A 17,995-nucleotide genomic window follows, 5' to 3' on the forward strand; every position below is an offset into this window, starting at 1 on the left:
GATAGACATGGGCTGGGTTTTTCATAGGGGCCGCTGAGGATCAAATTCCCATTACCTGGAAGACGGAGGAACCGGTATGGGTAGCTCAGTGGCCTCTATCCTCCGAAAAGCTTTTAGCCGCTCATAAACTGGTAGAAGAACAAGTAGCCCTGGGTCATGTGAGATCCTCAGTTTCACCATGGAATACTCCAATATTTGTGATAAAGAAAAAGTCAGGTAAATGGCGATTACTTCATGATTTGCGTGCCATAAACGCACAGATGCAAATTATGGGCCCTGTACAAAGAGGGTTACCTTTGCTTTCTGCACTTCCTGCCCATTGGCCTATTATGGTAATAGACATAAAAGATTGTTTCTTTTCTATCCCCTTGCATTCGGCTGATTGTGAGCGCTTTGCTTTTACTGTGCCCTCTTGTAACCATGAGGAACCTGACCAAAGATATGAGTGGGTCGTGCTGCCTCAGGGTATGGCCAACAGCCCCACTATGTGTCAGTTGTTTGTCGGCAGGGCTATAGCTCCTGTTAAAAAAAGGCATCCAAAACTCAGGGTGGTCCATTATATGGATGACATTTTGTTAGCTCATAAGGAGGAGGCTGGATTACAAAAGGCCTATGCAGAATTGGTTCTTTCCTTAAGAAAACAGGGTCTTTATCCGGCGCCAGAAAAAACTCAAACAGGCAGAGTGGTGGAGTATCTGGGAGCTAAGATACATCCCAGTTCGATTGTGCCTCAAAAATTGACCCTGAGAAAAGATAACTTAAAGACTTTAAATGATTTTCAAAAATTGTTGGGGGATATTAATTGGATAAGGGGGTATTTAAAATTTCCAAATTATGAATTAAAACCCTTATTTGACATGCTAAAAGGAGATATAGTTTTAAACTCCCCACGAGACCTGACTGAGAGTGCCCGATTTGCTCTTAAAAGGGTGGAGGAGGCTTTAAGTGCCGCCTGTTTAAACAGGCTACAAGATGGCCAACCTTTTGATTTATGCATTCTTCCTACTGAAGCCCAACCAACTGGGGTACTTTGGCAAAAGGGGCCGTTGATGTGGTTACATTCTCATGTTTCCCCCCGGAAAGGCGCTGGAATATTACCCTGAGGCAGTAGCGGGTTTAGCTCTACAAGGAATTCAACAGAGTTTACAATTTTTTGGAGTTTATCCACACTCCATCATTGTTCCTTACAATGCCTACCAAGTTCAGACTTTATGTGCCACTATTGATAATTGGTCCATTTTGAGATGCACGTTTCCAGGAGTTATTGATAATCATTTTCCCAAAGACCCCCTACTAAGATTTGTAAAGGAACATCCAGTGATTTTTCCAAAGGTAACTGCCCAAAAGCCTATTAGAGGGGCTATAAACATATTTACGGATGGCTCCAAAACAGGATGCGGGGCATACGTTGCAGGTAACCAAGACCGCGTGCAGCATCAATTTGTCCCCGGTAACCCACAGATTATTGAGTTGATGATTGTAATTGAAGTATTTAAAGCTTTCCCCTGTCCTTTTAATTTAATATCAGATTCAGCCTATGTAATAAATGCTTTAAAAATATTGGAAGCGGTTGGTACAATAAAGGCTACCAGTTCTGTTCTAGCTCCTTTACCTTGTTACAATCCCTTATATGGAAACGCAAGGAACCCTTTTTTCCAATGCATATTCGAGCACATACTGGCCTCCTAGGGCCACTGACAAAAGGTAATGCCTTGGCTGATGCGTACACTCGTGCTGAGTGGGCGCTCCATGCTTCTTCTGTTGACTTAGCAAAAGATTTTCATGCCAAATTTCATGTAAATGCCAGGACTTTACAAAGTCACTTTTCCCTTTCTAGAGCGGATGCACATCAAGTGATAAAGGAGTGCCCCCAATGTATTATTTACCATCAGCCCCCTACGTTTGGAGTTAATCCATGTGGTTTAAGACCCTTACAAGTATGGCAGATGGATGTAACTCATGTATCTGAATTTGGCTGTTTAAAATATCTACATGTTTCTGTTGACACCTTTTCGGGTGTTGTATTTGCCACCCCCCTGTCAGGAGAAAAGGCTACTGATGTAATATCTCACTGCTTGGAAGCGTGGGCGGCCTGGGGAATGCCAAAACAGCTAAAAACTGATAATGGTCCAGCCTATACTGGGCAGCGCTTTGCTTCCTTTTGCACTCAAATGGGTGTTTCCCTGGTGCATGGACTGCCCTATAACCCTCAAGGGCAAGAAATTGTGGAAAGAGCTCATCGCACTATCAAGGAAATATTACAAAAACAAAAAGGGGGAGCTGGACCCCTGATGGCTACGGCAAGACAAAGAATAGCCATGACACTATTCACCCTAAATTTTTTGAATTTGGATAACGCTGGTCGCTCAGCGGCGGATAGGCATAACAGTTCCACTCCTTCGGCCTTAGGATCGGCTTTGTGGAAGGATGTGCTCACCGGGCTCTGGAACGGGCCTGACCCCGTGCTGGTATGGGCACGAGGATCTGTTTGTGTTTTTCCTCAGAATCGTTCGGATCCAGTGTGGGTGCCTGAACGACTTGTGCGGCGAGTCCAAGATGAACGAAACCCGAAAGAAACAAAAGATTGCGTTGCTGATCATACAGCTCCTGATGATCCAACAGGGACAGGCGGTACCGAGGTGGGGGATACTGTCTGCATTCCCGAGGCCCATGCCCGTGAGACATGACGCCTCTCTTTTCCCTAAGTTTTTCACCACAAATAAGACTCTTAACCTTCCCTTTTACCCAGAGGATAAAGAAATGGCAGGGGTTGGTGAAGCTAGAAAAATTAACTTGATGGGCACGTTATGCTTTCGCTTAAGTGATGTGACCCTTAATGGTAGTTGCATAGCCTTGACTTGTTCCCCAGCTGCTTATGTTAGATATTGGTATGGAAATCCGAGATCAACTGAGGCTTGGACAAATGCTACTGGATTCATTGGTACTGTTTTAGGCAGATATTATGAAAGTTTAAAGTTAAGCAGAGACCGGTGGCCTGTAAAACAACCTAAATGGGCCCCTTTTTGCCTGCCTGACCGTATGGGGGAGGCTTGGCCCTGGACAGGTTGCCAATCACGACAGGTTATTTGGGCTGATGAGTCTGAGCGTTTTTCATTTTCCCCTAATGTCTTGTCTGATGCTAGTGTACAATTTAGGGCTGGAATTAATCCCTTTAATAATTGGCTGTTATGTGGTCTTAATGGAAGTTGCTTGCAGGCTGAACCTATAGTTATGCTGCAAGGGGGTGACTTTTTTATAGCAAACATGACTTGTAATTTGATTAGTACTGCCCGTACTATAGGTGCCAATTGTCGTTTCAGTAAAAATTATACGGTAATCAGCTATCAGCCTACCCCCGTGTGTGTGATTTCCCCTTTTGTGTTTTTGGTAATTAACAACATCTCTATATGCTCAGATGATGTGTGTGCTTGCACTAATGAAACCTGCTATTATGCTACCTGCTGGAGTTCTCAGTATCCGTTAGCCATAGTTACACGCATTCCGCGTTGGGTGCCTGTGCCAGTAGATGCTTCTCAAGCTGTAACCTTGTTTAGGCATAAGAGAGATTTTGGCATCACTGCGGCCATTGTAACTGCTATAGCTGTAGCTGCTGCGGGTGCGACGGCTGCCGCTGTCGCCATGTCACATACTGTGCAGACGGCTCAGACTCTAAATAACTTGGCTACTACAGCCAGAGCTCTGGATTTACAACAAGTGGCCTTTGCACAATTAAAAGGAGGACTGATGCTGTTAAACCAAAGGATTGATCTTGTGCAGGAACAGGTTGATATCATGTGGCAGTTGGCTCAGCTGGGATGTATTCAAAAATATGAAGGGCTTTGTATTACTGCTATTCAGTACTATAACTATACTCAGGCAGCAAATTTGTCTAAACAACTGTCAAGTTATCTTTTAGGCAACTGGACGGGAGAATTCGACCAATTGATGTTGCAGCTACGATCGGCCATTGTCGTGGTAAACTTCACCCGGATGGATGATGCCCTGTTACAAGATGTTTCCTCCTGGATTTTGACAGCTGTGGATCATTTGAAGGAGTGGGCGGGATTAGGCTCCCTTATCGGTATCCTGGCATTGGTGATCTTGCTGTGCCTGTGGTGCATATGCCGGATTAGGAGCTCGCAGCGCAGGAGTATGGCTATGGTGGTCCAGGCCTTCACTGCCATTGAGGCCGGACAGTCCCCCCACGCGTGGCTTGCCACGTTAACGGAATAGCACAGGGTGTAAGGCAAACGCACTGCACTTGGGCAAATGCACTGCACATGGGAATCACTTCCTGGCGTGAGCCCAAGAAGAGCATGTTGGGCTGCAAGTGGGTTGATGCCCAAGATCCCACCTCTGCAAAAAAGGCATCGGACGGGCCTGGTCGTCACTGGGGGAAGCGCGCCCCTCAGGCGAAGACCAGTGCAAGGTCCTCTCATTAATGTTTTAGACAGAGGCCCAACCTCTACTCTTACCTGTCGCTTAATAAAACAAAAAGGGGGAGCTGTGGAGAGCTGCGGGAGCCGACCAAAGATGGTGCGGCCGCATGGCACGGCCAAGCCAAAGATGGCGCTGGCTTCCGCCTTCCGCCTTCCCGATGGCGAGTGCTCTCTGTGAAAAACAACTCCTTATATGGCTATGACTTGGCTCCTAGTTTGCTTCCGTGTTTGCGACCCTATTGGTATATGCCACGTGGCACCTCGGAATTGGCCATCCAGGAGGTTTATAACCGGAGTGCGGGTGCGGGGCGAGAGAAGAAGCTAATAATCAAGGTTCCTGAATAAACTGCTTTGAGAAGAATCCCGGGTCGTGTCTTCCTTGCTGGTCGAGGTAGATGCGACATTTTACAAGGCTATATGTATTTAGTTTATTTTACTCTGATTGCTTTTTCCAAAGCCTGTGTGTCTAATTTTCCTTGGTTTCTTTCAGTCTCATGTAGTTCAGATTTCAAACTGAAGAATAAATTGAAAGACACAACCAAAAAATAGAGTTCCTCTCATCTGATGATGCCTCTACAAGAATGAGGAAAGAGTTCATCCTGCTAAGGACCTATGATAGGTTATCAAAAAGAGAATTCATTCTTCTAGGTCTTCCCTTTCTTTGCAATTTAACTTAAATAATGAAAAACACAATATACTGCTTAGTTACTTTTAGGCTTTATCAATTTTGAACATTTTCATATGGACCTTAGCTCAGTCTACAATTCCTTCATTATTCTGACCCTGATAGTTTAGCACTATCAAGACATAAGATAAGCAGTTTGATTTACAGCATGAGAAGTTATCCACCTGGCTTCCTTGGAAGCACAGCATAGTCAATAGATAACGTTACTTCTGGTGGCTCACTACATGTATTGATTTCTGTAATACATAGCACATTCTGTTTAGTATTAAAAAAAACTGCTGGCTAAACTCAAAGTTCATTAGTAATTTATGTTAAGTATTTCACAAGTTTTATGTCTCTTAGTTCTTAAGAAAACATTTGCTATGATGCTAATGTTATTACCATTTTAGAGTTGAGAAAAATTGTAATTAAAGTCACTAAGTGCATGGCCCAAAGACACACAGTGAGGAAGGAAATGAGTCAAAGTTTCCAAAAGCCTTTCAGCAATACAAAAACGGTAGGTGAAATATCTCCGTTCTCTTACACTCTCAATTCAATATTCATATTGTCCAATAAATAATAGCATAGCAATTATTGCCCATGGTAATTGTTTTCTGTCACATTTTGTCTTCAACACAGATTGTGTTGGTGACATTGGGTTATCATGCACAGAGCTGAGCTTATAAATTGAGGTCCAAAGAGAGGCAAATTTCTTCTGTCCCACAGTTCCAGTATTCTTTTAAAAAAGTACTAAAACTTTTAAATACTATCACTTACTCTCTTTTAAGAATCTCAACATGAAATAAATTCACATATAATCACTCCAAAATGCTTTAAAAGTAGGAAATGATAAAACAGTCCCCCCGTGAAGTAAATTTTTTTCTACTTTTAAAATTATTCTGAAAGCATTGTGATGGTTGGTCACACGTGTAATCCTGTTTACTCTGCATATCTACTCAGGACCCTGAGAATTATGGATAAGAGTTGGAAGCCAATCAGGCCAAAAAATTCCTAAGATTATTTTTCCAAAATTTAAATAAACTAGCAAAGGTCCAGGAATGGAGATGTAGCTCATATAGTAGCTCACCAATCTAGAGAGAAAAGGCTTAGCGAGACCATGAAGCCCTGAGTTAAAACTCTGAGCACACCAACATGCAGGCATGCACACACACACACACACACACACACACACACAATCACACACTTACTCAAAATATCTTTGGGTCAGTCTTTTCCATTAATTTCTTTTTTTTTGTTTGTGTGTGTGTGTGTGTGTGTGTGTGTGTGTGTATGTGTGTGTTTTAATTGTGAAAATACTGTACAGAGGGGTTACAATTACATGGGCAAGATAATGAGCACATTTCTTATCAAGTATTGTAGCCTCCTCTTTTGTTTCCCCTTCCCATCCCTTCCCAGCCTCCCCCCGGCCCCCCACCCAATCCTCCCCCCCATTAATTTCTTTGTTAACAATATTATATGGGTAAAATAAAATAAACTCTTCCATCTCAGAACATTTTCTAATGGTTTTTATTGTAAAAGTACTGTACAGAGGGGTTAAAGTTACATGAGCAAAGTCATGAGTGCATTTCTTATCAAGCATTGTTACCTCCTCCTTTGTTTTTCCCCCCACCTTCCCTTCCCCTCCACCTCCACTTCTCATCCCCACACCCCCACACCCCCCAACATGTTGTCTTGTGCATCTCATTGTTACAATGGCTCAACTTTTATCTCTATTTAAGCATTTTGATTTTTCCCTTTCCTTCCCCAAATTAGAGAAGTGTATTTTCAGGATGTAGGTGCACCAACATCAAATCCAGTGAAAACAGGGCTTATACTGTGCGGGAGGACCAAATAAAAAACAAAAAAAATCACATTGTACATTATAAATATGTTAGAAACAACAGTAAGAAAGAATAAAAAAAAAACACTTCTGTCCTTATCTTGGGGTTCATTTAGCTTAACATCATCTTATTTAGTAATATGCATATAGCTTTTGATCTTTTCTGCTTATCCCAGTTTTCTGCTTATATTATTTATTGCAAGTAAGGGATATCTTACATATATATACATTCCAATCTATATTTATATTTATGTATATAAATATACATATATACAAACATATATACATATATATGTATGTGTAGATAGATAGAAAGATAGAAAGATAGATAGGAAAATACATACACACACACACACACACACACACACACACACAAAATTTTCTTGATTCATTCATTTTCTGAGGGGCATCGGGTTTGGTTCCCTATCTTAGCTATGGTAAATAATGCTGCAATAAACATAGCTGTGCTGGTAGTTATAGTATGGTCTTGTTTGATCATTTGGATGAATGCCCAAAAGTGGGATTGCTGGGTCATAGGGGAGCTCTATGTGGAATCTTTTGAGGAACCGCCATACTTCTTTCCAAGTGCTTGAACAAGTTTTCACTCCCACCAAGAATGGAGTAGGGTTCCCTTCTGTCCACATACCCTCCAGCATCTGTTGTTGTAAAAATGTGGAAATCTTCATGAATTTGCATGTCATCCTTGCGTAGGCGTCATGCTAATTCTCTCTGTATTTTTCCAATTTTAGTGTATGTTTTGCCAAACTGAGCACGGAACATTTTTTATACATAAAGTGGAATTGATTTTCCTAAACTAGAAAATTCAACAAAAATAAGTTCAAAAGACTTGTCGTGAAATTTTAGAACCATATATTTCTTATGTAAGCAAACATTTAAGAATAAAGTCAAGTTAGATATGTCAAAAACAAAAAAATTCCAGATATTTGTTGTTCAAGAGATGTGTAAGAGTAGAAATTCAATTATTCTATACATGGCACCTGTCATAATGAGCACTGTAGCAAGTCCTAAGGTTTGTTAAAAATTTTATTGTTTTAAATATGTTTAATTTTGGGAATTTGCTTATATATGCCAAAATTAAGACTGTTCGGCAGGTCATAAAACTTTTCCATAAAGTATTTAAGATTTATGGTAGCAGACATATACTACTAAGTATGTACATTTCAGAGTTTATAGAAACTTTACTATGAGAAGTTACAAAGTCTGTGTAAAGAAACAGAGAGAAGAGTTAAGATTTTAACTACACAGTTTCTGTTAAAACTTGAGGGCTTCTTTTATATGTTAGTGAGAAACAAATGATGTTATAAGCCATATACAAATGATGAGATGAGCCATAAAGAAAGAGTAACCTTAGTGGGTAACTTTAAAGGCTACCCGTAGCCTACAAAACTCTTGTGAAATCATAATCTTAGCCAGTTTTAAATGTACAGGAATATGAGTAAATAGTAAAATCTAATATGTAGAACACTTCAAAAACTGGAAACACTGGTGTTTGGTTTTTATTTTATTAAACATTAATAATTAATTATTGGTTTTCTTTATTTGTAGCATTATTTTCCTTTTTGTAATGGAATACAACTTTTCATAACTCATCATCAGGAGGTACTTTGAGAATGTTACTGGGATGTCGACACCATTTTTTATTGATGCATGTGAATATACAAAGAGAAAAATTAAGAATAAAATATTGATTTAAAATTTTCTCAAGTAGAAATCTGAATCAGAAGTGTTGATAAATGTATACACTTAAAATCTTAGTCCTAGGCTGAAGCAGTGTCTTTACAGAATTGAGGCTACAAATGTGAGAGCTGTGTTTTGTTTAGTTTTTTGGTTTTGTTTTTGTTTTTGTGGGGCTTGAACTCTGGAGCCTGAGTGCTGTCCCTCAGCTTTTCAGCTCAAAGATGGTGCTACCACTTGAGCCACAGCACCACTTTTGTCTTTTTCTTCTTCTATGGTGCTGAGGAATCAAACCCAGGACCTCATGCATGCAAGGCAAACACTCTACCACTGAGCCACCTTCCCAGCTTCTGAAAGACTATGTTTTAAGAAATCATCTAAACAACATTTGCTTTCTGGTTTGGGTTATATAATGAAATATATGAATATCTTTTTACATTTTTGTCATTTTCATACTTCTTTTTATTGTGAAAATACTGCACAGAGGAGTAACAATTACATGGGTAAGATAATGAGCACATTACCTTTGTTTCCCCTTCCCATCCCTTCGTATCCTCCCCACCGTCCCCCCAACCAAAGTTGTAAAGTTCTTTTTTCGACATAAAGACTTGTACATCTCATTGTTGAAATGGGTCCTCCTGTATCTCTGTTTTAACGATTTGTTTTTTCCCTTCTCCACATACATCAACTTCATATATAGTGAAAACAGGGGTTATACCATGGGGGAGGGACATACAAAGCAATAAAAACATAATTTTATAAATATGTTAGAATCCATCACATGAAAGATCTCTCTCTCTCTCTTTTTTTGTCAGTCGTGGGACTTGAGCTCTAGGCCTGGCAGCTGTCCCTGAACAATTCAGCTCAAGGCTCATGCTCTACCACTTGAGCCATAGCTCCACTTGTAGTTTTCTGGTTTTTTTTTTTTTTTTTTGTAATTAAGTGATTACAAAATTTGCCAATTTTCACAGTATTTTGGGATGATGATGTTCATTTAAAGTCACAAACTCATTGTAGCTTTCCTGGAGCAAATTGTCTATCACGGTCTGTAACATATAATGGTGTACACATATACACCATACATGTGATCAGTAGCATGGGGTTATTTAATAGTGGTTCGACCAGAGGAGTGGAAGTTCTTTGTTTCTTCTTTTCTTAAGTCCTTCTGCGTGGGTGATTTGCAGGCAGCCTCCTTTTTCTCTGGGACTCCAGCAGCCCCTGCTGCGCTGCTTGCCACCAGTAAGCACTGGAGGTAGAGTCTTCGTGCTTCTCTGTTCTGAAATTCTTTTTCTCTCTTTCTTTTTTGTTATTTTCCACCTCCTGTATTTCTCTGGGTGTTCATCTTTTTGTTTTTGTCGGTCTCTTGGGGAGGTTAAGCTTAGGAACTCTAACTCTCTTTTTGGTTGGGGAGAGCTGTGGCGTTTCCCTACTGCCCTGTTGCCATCTTGGTCCCCCCTCCCATTTTCATACTTCTAAATTTATACTAACTTCAGCCACTTTATCCTTTGCAAAGTCATGAAATAGCTCTGAGAATTTGCTTCTGTGAAGATTGTTTTTGGATTTATTTCTTCTGCTCTCTATGCATTCCCTATTCTCCAGTTAGAATAATTTCAAATAGTAAAAATGGAAAAAGAGAAAAAAATCATGGTGAAAAAACAGAAGTAGAAAATTCACTGGATTTTTCTGACTACTTCAACCAACGTGAACTATTGGGGAATACATGTACACCTCATTCCCACTGGTACTCAAAGTCTCTAGTTAGGCAATTCTGATGAAGACAAGGAACTAGATGAAAAAGTGAGGAATGGTATCATTTGCTAGAAAAAAATAGAGAAGTGTCCAAGCAAATTTCTTCATTGGGCTGTTGAAAATAATCGGCTTACTACAGGGCAGAGACTACTTTCCAAAAAGGCCACTCATGTGAATACTAGGGATGATGATGAGTATAGCTCTCTTCATCCAGAAGCCTACATTAGATACTTAGACATAGTGCTTATATGTGGAATAATACCAGAGTGGCTTCTTTCTTATTGCATCATGATGCAGATACCAATGCCCAAACTAAAGAAGTCTTGACAACCTTGCATCTTGCTCCTGGGAATAGAAATAACAAAGGTACGCTGGATCTGCTTCTATTGAAATATTATATCAAACCAGGTCAAGAACAACTTGGAAGAAGCTGCATTTGATATTGCCAAAAGGTTAAGTATGTATCACCTCTTTGAAGTTGTGGAAGGCTGCAAAAATTTTTCTCCTAAGTCATAATGGTTTGGTTAAGTTTCTTAAATTTCAAAAATGCCTATCCATCTTTGTGTCCATACAAAATATTTTCACAATACAAAGCCACATTAATATCTTACTTTAAATATTCATGGATTCCATGCTATTCTTCCAAGTGAATTGCCTAACTTCGATGTCAAAATGTATTCAAGATTTGTTTGTATACATGTATAATGATTTCTGCAGAGTTTGTGATTTTTATAATCAGAAATAATTTTAACTTATCTGTTGAAATGAGTAATACAGAAACTAAAGATATTTCTGTTGCTTGTCTGAAAAAGGATATTTTAAAGTAATCTGTATTCTGTTTGTATAATATCCATAATCTATTTCATTCTCTCCTAGATATAATACTTTTAATTCTACATTGTTTCATAATATATAGGTTCATTAATAAATGTGTCATTTCAGATAGCATTCGATATAGAAATAGTTTAAGATTCTTTTTTTTTCCCCTAGGTCCTTATAGTATTTTATTTCTTTTTGATAAATTGAAAATGTTATCTAATTTCAAAAATTTTGTAAAGGTTATGCTATGTAAAGGCCTTTCTAAGGTGATGATTTAATACACTGAGGTCAAACTAACTTTCAATTCAATGAATTACATGTATCGTTACAACTGTATTTTTGTAATCAATTTTTAATAACTGTTTTCATTTCTTGCATCTGAAGAATGAAAAATATGGAATACTACACAAATTTTCATATCATCCTTGTGCAAGTGCCGTGTTAAACTTTGTATTGCAATTAGGGTAGATGTGCTGTTGAAGCATGTAGTATCCTCTAAATTTAAGTAGTTAATGATGCAATCTTTATACAGGCATATATCCTTGGTTGACTATTTGTAACTAGGAAAACTTATTGTTCCTAAAAATGCGATTGATATTACTTCTCTAAAATTCTGTGTATATTGGAAAAAAACTTATATTGTTTGTTCGATTGCTCACATTTGCAAATTTTTTGTCAATGAGTATTTTAAGTCTTTTTCATTTTAGATTTCATCATACTTTGAAGCATTTAAAGCTAGGTGCAAAGGTGATGGCTTTTCAAGTACTTATTTATCAGCTGAGTTAGCTTTGTGGAGCTAAGGATTCAAAGTAAGCCTTGCTTAAGAGCTACTTCTAAACTTCTGCAGCTTAAAAATTCCTATATGAGATCTTATTGGCACAAATGTCTACCTGACCCTTTACCTCTCTTCCATTTAGGAACAGACGAACCAGAATATCTTACCCTGACAGCATAGATTTTCTTACTGGAACAAAACAAATCTTAATTACAAGGGATCATAGAGACAGGAACAGTTTAGATAGAAATGTTTAGACTAGAAGGTATTTTATCAAAATATAATTGGTTATTATACCTAATATTTCAAAAGTATCTAAAGCCAAGAAGGTGAAAAAATTGTTCATATGCATGATTAACTAATGTCCTGGCCAGTCTACCATCCAACCAGGCAGGAATTTACACTACTGCATTTCTATCACCAAATATTTTCAGAGTTACAAGAGAAGTCTATATGTCTCTCCTCGATATTAGGCCTTAAATTGTTAATGTTTTAATCAAAGTGTTTCCTCTTGCTACTAGGCTGTAAATCTTCAAATGGTAAAGCTCTAGGTCCAACTCTACCAAACACTGAGGTAGAGATAATGAAATAATACATTAAATACTTTAAATAATTTGATACTCTAACCACAACAGAATATTGCAAAACGTGTGCCTTTTACTTATATATAGTTATACATTTTATATTTATATGTGCTGATATTTTAGTTCACACAGTGAAACTTACTAGAATTAATTGATAATTTGACAAATAAATAGGTATTTATTCCAATAAATGGAATTGGAATATAAATAATTAGGTTTAGAATACATATTAGAATATAAAAATATCAATGCAATATCTTTGGTATAAACTTGTGATACATTCTAATGTTCTTGGTCTTCTGAATTCACATTGCAAAAAAAAATAGTTTTCCTCTAATCTATAAGGGATTTTACGCTGCTACTCTGTTTATTGTTTTAACTCACTGGTCCCAAACTGATTTTCTCCATATTTCTGAAGCATTCCTAATGATTATACACAAATTTTGCTGATATGATGTCTACAAGGTATTATTCTTCTACAGGACCCAAGGGTCCTAGGATCCCAGGTCCCAGTTATCCGCATCATCAGATAACAAGGGCAAGATTTCTCACCTAGGCCCATGCAACATGCCAACAGAAAGTAATTGAAAATCCATCTCAATTTCTCATTTCCTATAGTATTTCAGGACCGCAGCAGTAAGCAATTGTGAAATGCAAGACAACTTAAAATGAAAGATGAGATCACAATATCTGAGAGAAAGTACAGTAATTACAACTTTAAATTTACAGATGCCCAGCCCATATGAGTGAACAAGATCACAAATGTCACAAAATTATTTTTAATACCCCTCTCCTAATGATTACTGAAAGATTTCAGTCCAGTATAAGTAGGCCTAAAAATTGTTCTGGGAACGATAGATCCATAATTGGTCTACCAAGGCTAGGAAAACTTTACTTACAGGTCAATTATAATTCAGAAAAACATTAATTGAGAAGATCCTTAATGCTTCAAACTACTGGTACTACAGTAAATCTTGGTTCTGTAGTTTAAAAATGCTATCATTCTCAAGGCAATGATAACCTACCTTTAATCTCCTGAAAATATATTCTTTTTCAAAACTTTTTAAAATCACATTCACCAAAATAACATTTGACAAGTAAATGATACTTAGTGACATTACAAGTTTTACAAGTGTAAGGAGCAAGTTACAATAGAGTTGAATTATTTACCCAGCACTAAAGCCAAACACGTTCAACCATTCATTAAAGTGTAGAAATAGTACCCCCCAATATTTGTTTTGTTCAGTAGGTGCCTTCCAGAAATGTGTTAAATAGATCAGCCTCCCATAATTCAAACCCAAACACTAGCTAATAAAGTAAATTTCATCACTTAATAAGGTACATTTTAAAAAGTCACAAATAGTTGCCTTATCATATGTTGTTTTATGTTTTCCCTATCTGTCTAACATAGTATGAAATAAGACTTTAAATCTTGAATATGGGTACTCATCAGAGATGTGACAAATATAAAATCTGTCTTCTATTTCAATCAAATTCCTCTATAATAGTAAATTTTAGTTTTCTTCCTTTTCCAAAACTTATAGGTAGTAGAAAATATTATCCCATGTCAAATAAAATAATCACAAAACTTTGTACAAATCCATTCATAAAAACTGGTAGCTAGGAATATATTCTGAGCCATTCTTAAACTTTCTTATTGACTAAAGATTAATCTTCCAAATGAATGAGAATATTATCACATCTCCAGTCTTGCAAATTGTTATTGCAGATGAATGAAATATGGAAATATAAGCTGACATACGTTCAAGTATATGCAGGATTGAAACTCCATGGAATGTATATAAACCTTTCAAAGTATTAACAGATAGTTTAACAGAATGACTATCAGGAAGTTGAAACCAGAAAGGAATAATAGTAAAAACATAGAATGAATGAAAAATGGAACAAGGGGCAAGTACACCTAGAATACTCAATGTACACATGTGACAAAAGAAGTGGTAAATCTGAAATAAATCTTGGAGAAGGGGTTGGTTGAAAATGATAGAAGGAGTCAGCCTGACCCAGGAGCATTGGAAAATTAGATAGACATATTTATTGTAATACACTTGCACAACATTTTGAAATTCAGTTAAAAACATAACAAAAAACAAAAACACACAAAAATCACAAGCAAACAGCAACCTCTAGATAGAATAAATATGACCTCTCAAAATTTTAAATATTTAATGAAGGGTAGTCTTGGGAAAAGCAAACAAAACTGTTCAAAGAGGGAAGTTTGGGGTAGCAGAGAATTTTGAACAGATTTAAATAGATTGTCTAAGGTTATAAATCACCTGCATCTGCTGCAAATATTTTCTTCTCTGAGTTCTCTTTCTCTGCACTGGATACTCCAGTCCTAAGCCACACTTGATAGCTTGTGAAGATAGATTGGAAGAAACAATATCAAGAACCCATTACAATACTGGAGACAGAACACTCCTCTATATTTTCTCTCATCTCTCTTCACTACTCTTTCATCATTCTTTTAAGTCAAGTGATTTTGAATTATATCTTTCCTTTTTGTTCTGGCAAAGTAATTAGTCAAACTAATTCACTAAATTTTATTTACCATTTTTTTCTATCATGCTGTTATCTTGTCCAAGAGAGTGCATTAAACTTTACCCTTTCATTTGGTTGCCACGAAAACCCAACATCTATATTAATGAGGACAAACTCTAATGTAAAACTTTGTCTCTGAAAAAACAGTCCAAGGAGCTGTGATCACAAATATTTAGCTATACTTTTTCTTTTACCGTGAAAGTCTTCTTGTGTTTAAAGTGCCCACAAAAATAAGGACTCCACCACTTTTTGATTCAATAACTTCTAACCTCAAAGATATATTTTGCTAACAAGATGCTTCAAGGAAACCGAAGAATACTCCACTTTTATCTTCTCTCTTAAGACTCTCCTTAGACTTGGAAAAAATTATGTGAAGTGAAGTAAGCCAAGCCCAAAGAAACATAGGTCCCATGGTTTCCCTTATTTGCAATAGTTAGTATATGTATGAGTCAAGCAGAAAAGGTCAGATGAGGTGATAGGAAAATGAACCCTAAGATATGTATTTAAATTTTTTTATTTCATGCATTTGTTTCCAATGCATTTATAAGATTATTTCTTTGTTGTTTTGTATGTCCCTCCCCCACAGTATAACCCCTGCTTTCACTGTATTTGATGTCGGTATAATTTGTGGAGGGGAAGGGAAAAACAAGTCGTTTAAATAAGGATACAAGTTGGGCCATTGCAACAATGAGAAGTACAAGTTGACATGTCGAAAATGAATTTTACAACTTTGGTGGGGGCATGGGGGGGTGGGGGGAGGCTTGGGTGAGGGGGGAGTCTGGGAAGGGATGGGAAGGGGAAACAAAGGAGGAGGCTACAATGCTTGATAAGAAATGTACTCATTATCTTGCCCATGTAATTGTAACCCCTCTGTACAGTTTTTTCACAATAAAAAAAGACTCCCCTTAGATACCATATGAGGAACAGTGAAGATATTTTTTGTAAAATTATTTCAATAGACGGAAGTGGCACTGTAGCTCAAGTGGTAGAGCACTCGCCTTGAGCTGAAGAGTTGAGGGACAGCGCCCAGGCCCAGAGTTCAAGCCCCATGACCGACAAGAAAAAGAAATTATTTCAATAGATTATTTTTCTCTTGGTCTTGCATTTGCTCAACAAGATGTATGGAGAAGAATAGAGTTAAATCATCCATACCTTGTGACAGTGTCTCTTACAACAGACAATAATTCTTTGTCCTACTTCTATGTTCTCCTCTTAGCTCTTGCCTGATTTCCAATTAATCACAGCTTCTTGGCTTCAAGTCTAGTGAAGCTGAAGGACTATAAGGCATCCCCCACTGCTACATCATCTTGGTTTTTCTTTTTAAACTTTTTTATTTGGATGTGGAATTTATTTTCATGTCTTCACTCAATCTGTTCTGCATTGTAGTGAGCCAAATAGGCTCTGTAAAATCACTTTAGGTAGCAAAAATATTAACACAATCTATTTCAAAAAGTTTTGGAATCCCTCTACTGCTGAAATTAATACGCTTAGCCAGAGCTTCTAAGAATGTGTTTTCTTATTTGCTCAATTATTTTCTGATCCCAAAACTTTTTGGCTTATGTAATAAGAGAAGTCTTCACTATGTCATGTTAATAAGGATATTATATTTTGTGAGCTACTTAGAAATGAGAAATCCTTGGTTTAAGATATCCAATCAGATTTTTTTTCTTTGTTTCAGTGCTTCACATGCAAAGACATTGTGGAAAGTATTTTAATCAGAAAAGTGTATACCCAATACCTGCTTTCATTGTGGAGGGAACTTTCTCCCTAAATATTTTGACCCAAATTATTTTTTTTTCAGAGAATTACTGTTTGGTAATTAAAGGTCAATTCATAAATTTTGATGCCTTTTTAAAAAGAAATTTGAATTTAAATTCCAGTACAACATTGTTTCACAGTGAGAATATGTTTTCTGGGTAAGGACAATTCTCACGGGAACCTACAGGATTTATAGCAAGGTTTGTGAGGTTTGTTTGTTTACTGTGAAAATGAGCCATCTTCACCCACATTGCTCCCTCTCAGCTTAGTCTCCATGGATTTCTTTGCATGAAAGCCTATTTTCCCAGGCAATTTTAAATTTTCTTAATAAGCTAAGTTGTTAAAAAGTTTAAACAGTTAAAATTTACCTATCACAATTTTTAAACTGTTTTGAAATTCCTTTATCAGAATTGCGAATTCACCAATCTTAATTCCACCTTTACCATCAAAAACACTTAACATATTGTTGTCATGATAAAGTGTCGGTGAAAATATTATTTTCCAGTGGTTTTGTCATGCATATATATGATCATATAAGCTGATGCTGAGCAAAATGAACTCCAAGATATGGAAACAGATATTATTTGCAGTTGCTGTTTTTAATATACTATGTGATTTCTATTTTCTTTGGGGTTTTCCCTTATGGTTTATCCCCTGCTGTATTTGATTTTGATACCCTGTGTATTGTGTATACCTTTACCTTAATTAGGGAAGGGAAGATGAACAACAAAATGGCGAGACAAGACAATATGTTGAAAATGTACATTACAACTTTTGAGGGGTTTGGATGTGAAGGAAAACTGTGAGAAAAATGAGAGAGGGGTAACTATTTTGAAAAGTTATGTATTCACTACCTTACAATTACTGCAACCCCACTGTACATCACTTTGACAATAAAATTAAATTTAAAAAATAAGCTGCATAAAATATAATTTCACTGTATTGGTATAGTACATATTATTCTTTGTGTAGTAACTTTTTAAAAATCAACACTATTTGGCATCTAATTTGAATTAATTACCCCTTTTTAATCAGAGGACCATCAACTTGAATCCAACTAGACAATATTTTCACAATATACTTGCCATTATTTTGAAAAAAGAATAAGTTTAT

The 17,995-nt window shown here is 37.1% G+C and overlaps 3 pseudogenes; all 3 read right to left on the minus strand.

Annotated features, from left to right (window-relative positions):
- LOC122096685 overlaps positions 1 to 17,995 on the minus strand; it is a 219,660-nt pseudogene that overhangs the window by 120,419 nt on the left and 81,246 nt on the right.
- Positions 7,610 to 7,709, minus strand: LOC122096691 (annotated as a pseudogene).
- LOC122096712 lies at positions 11,595 to 11,691 on the minus strand (annotated as a pseudogene).

This window comes from Dipodomys spectabilis, unplaced genomic scaffold (genome assembly GCF_019054845.1).
Source record: "Dipodomys spectabilis isolate Male_0828 unplaced genomic scaffold, ASM1905484v1 ptg000386l, whole genome shotgun sequence".
In the NCBI taxonomy this organism is placed as follows: Eukaryota; Metazoa; Chordata; class Mammalia; order Rodentia; family Heteromyidae; genus Dipodomys; species Dipodomys spectabilis.